Source organism: Pipistrellus kuhlii, unplaced genomic scaffold, assembly GCF_014108245.1.
Source record: "Pipistrellus kuhlii isolate mPipKuh1 unplaced genomic scaffold, mPipKuh1.p scaffold_m20_p_2, whole genome shotgun sequence".
NCBI lineage: Eukaryota > Metazoa > Chordata > Mammalia > Chiroptera > Vespertilionidae > Pipistrellus > Pipistrellus kuhlii.
The window spans coordinates 96,248,115-96,251,694 of NW_023425515.1; the positions used below are offsets into that span (position 1 = coordinate 96,248,115).

At 49.6% G+C, this 3,580-nt stretch overlaps 1 pseudogene; it reads right to left on the minus strand.

Annotated features, from left to right (window-relative positions):
• Nucleotides 1-1,837: 1,837 nt before the first annotated feature.
• Nucleotides 1,838-3,304, minus strand: LOC118723008 (annotated as a pseudogene).
• Nucleotides 3,305-3,580: the final 276 nt, after the last annotated feature.

The following is a 3,580-nucleotide window of genomic DNA, read 5'->3' on the forward strand; positions in this document are numbered from 1 at the left end:
ATATTAATATTTATGTGTATCACTGTGTACCAGTGGCTGCAGGTTTGAACTCCAGTTTACAAATATCTACTGCTACCACAGCAAGGGACTGAGTGAATGTCCCTCTAGAGGGGCAATCATTACTTGTACTCTGGACTGAAATGTTAGTGTCCCCTCAAAATTCATATTTTGAAATCTTATACCTAGTGTGATGATATTAAGAGGCAGAACATTTATGAGGTAATTAGAATTACATGAGGTCATAAAGATTGAGCCCTCATGATTGGAACTTCTTAAGGAAGTCATAAGACAGTTAGCTTCCCTCTCTGTGCTTTGGCCATGTGAGGACAGAGTAAGAAGACAGTCACTTACGAATCAGGAAGTGGGCTCACACCAGACATAATCTGTTCATGCCTTGATCATGGACTTCCGAGCCTCTGGTACTGAGAAACAAAGTCAGTTGTTTATAAGCCATCCAATCTACAGTATTTTGTTACAGCAGTCTGAATGAATCAAGACAACTCTCCTCCAAATGATTTAGCAGTGTGAAATAAAGGTTGTGTTGTCATTAGATCTTCTATTTTTTTTTTAATAAAAACCTAAAAATATAGTTTTAATGTCTAAATATTATAAGACCAGAGGCCCAGTGCATGAAATTCATACCCTGGGAAGGGGGGAGTACCTCAGCCAGGCCTGCACCCTCTCGCAGTCCAGGACCCCTCAGGGGATGTGTCTGCCTACCGGCTTTTGGAAATCCCTCTCACAGTCCAGAATCCCTCACTCTTTACTGCCAGGCAGCTCACTGCTCCTTACCACTCAGCACGCTGTACCTTAGCGCTACCATGGAGGCAGGAGAGGCTCCTGCCACTGCCAGTGGGCTCACTAGTCATGAGCCCTGTCTTTCTGTGTAGTTGTCTGTGGGCCAACTGCTCTCTTCCTTCTCACGTAGGGAAAGCAGCATGTGAGGGCAGAGTGTGCTGTCATGGAATGCAGAGGGCTGCCCAGAGCTGAGGGTAGTGGTTGGGCCTACAGGGTGAGAAGTGTACACAGAGGACACTATCTCACCCAATTGTGGGGTAAACTAGCTGACCTTTATCTGCTTGACTCCACCCAGGGAGGGAGCGATCAGGGTGTCTGCCTCTTCATTCTCCATCCTTCCATCTGTGGCACCTGTCACCCTTGCCAGATTTTCCCAAAAGTGAGTTCAGATCAATCCCTGAATATAAAAGGGCATGGGGGAGGGAGGACTCCACTCTAGTGCCCCCTAATTCTCAGTGACAGGACCTGGCCAACAGGACCTGGTAGCAGACGGTGGCCACAGTTGCAGAACATAGATCTGTTGTTTCAAGAAAAGTTGAGAATGCACTTTTGTATGAGTCTCTTTTCCAAAAGGTGGCAATTTATTCACATTGTGGTAAAGACACTTTTAAGAGTAACATAAGTGGGTAAAGTCAGGGCCAAACTGGGTCATTTCCTCATCCAGTCTCTCTGAAGCACATGGACAGAACCGTCTCAACTCTTCACAGGACACGTCAAGGGTATTTTTTTAAGCCTAAAGGACAGTAGTCTGTCTCCATTCTTGTTCTTTGGAATTTTTTTCATCATCAGATAAAAGGATATGTATATTGGGACAATCCTCTTGAGATACAATATTCCAATTGCACCCATGTGATGACAGCAGTTCTCCTTAGAGGGAGGGAGCTGACAGATGGAGAGCAGGGAATTCTGAAAACCAAAGTGACCACACAGATGCTAAGCCTTTCCTTCACGCATCTGACACCCTTCCGCAGGCAGCCTGCAGGCCAGGTGTCTGCTGGACTTTTACAACTTGATGTCCTGGCAGGCTACCCTGGGCCCTCTAGGTGGTGTGAAGAGCCACCTGGGCCCAGGGGGAGTCGCCTCCCAACCCCAGCCACTCCTGGTACAGCTCCTGCACATGGCACTGGTGTTGAAGGCCACACTGGAATGGCAGCATAGATGCCTTCCATCTGCCACAGCAGTGTCCTGTCTGCACACTTGTCATATGCCTGGGCCTGGCCCCTGCCACTTAGGCATGCCCTGCATAGGACAGGACCTCCACAAAGTGGCAGGGTACCTTGCCCCTCTACAGCTTCAGGAGCACTTCCGGGTGTTCCAAAAGCTGTAAGCAGCCTCAAAGCACTGTAGAACCTCTCCGTCCGTTTCAAGAGTGACTTCCTGAAAGTCTTTGTTCCTCAGGGTGCAGTAGGTGAGCACCCCCACATCCTTGTTGAACAGCTCCATGGCCATGTGCCTGAAGATGTGGGCCAGGTACCCATCAGAGCTTGCACTCTCGTGGAGTCTCACCTCCTCTTCATGTCTCCAAACAGAGTGTCCACAGTGGCTTCATTTGAGGCAAAGTCACTTTGCTCCATTATCTGGACAATTTCACCCGAGGTTAACATGCAGTCAGCACCCTGGGAACTATGTAAAGCTGTGGGAACATCTTCTCAAAGGGCCTTCAGTTTCTTGTCATAACACAGGACCACAATGACATGGAAAATCTTGTCTTGGGACAGGTTTTGCTGTCTGGTGAAGTAATCCTTCAGCAGAGAGCCCATGATCTGCTGGGGAGACTTGGCCATGCAGAGGTGGGGGTGATGGGGTGACCCAGCACACGCTCTGCACGTTGGTCCCGGCCGGGGCAGCGGAGGTCAGCACGGTCGCCGGGGCTCTTCCTCAGGTGCTGGCAGCACCGATGCACACATTCTTTCTGACTCTCCAGGATGCTGAAGTCCACAGCTATCTTCATGTCAAAGACAATGAGCCCCAAGGTTTTTGAGAAAGCCACGGAGTCTTCTGGATGCATAAGTGACACTGAAGCTGAATTTAGCTGCAAAATAAGGCAGAGACTAAGGACACAGGGACACTGCCAGCACCTTGTGCTGTGAGGTATCATATTTCTTAAGGTTCAGAACACAGGAGAAGTCCTTGGTGTTCTGTTGAGAAACTTGGACTCCTTCCTCTGTGGTCACACAACTGTCACATGTCAGACAGTCACTCTGAAATATCTTGGCATTGGCCAACTTATGGAATTCTCCCTTCTCTCCATTCTCCTGAGCCAGACTCTGGACGTGGACATGGCATTCTCTTGGTTGTCGGTTTTTGTTTTTTTTACTACATTCTTTCAATGTGCAGTGATCATACTTCATCTGGAGCGAGGTGGGCGGGGGCCAGCTCGAGTGACCTGGAGGAAGCACAGGGAGAGCAGTCAGTCACTGCTGGTCACCCCTGGTGCTGCTGGCTGTACCCTTTCTTCCTCGTGGAGCATCTAGGGAGGGGAAGTGGCCACAGTGCCCTAGGTCGAGTTCCACGATGCCGACAGCACTGTTATGATTGGCCTGTCCTCTGGAGATTGGACCTATAGGACTACTGACGAAGCCAGTCCCCAGTTCCACCCCACCTCTGCCACTGATTGATTGGAGCCTGAGGGCCAGGAGGAGGGACCAAGAGGCCTGCCTTACACCTGTTCAGCAGTCCCCGCCACTCATTCTACTTCCCTGTTAACCATCCCCTGATCAATGGAAGTCTGTGGGCAGGGGGAAGAATAAGTGTTTTGCCTTCTGCCCACTCACCAGTTGCT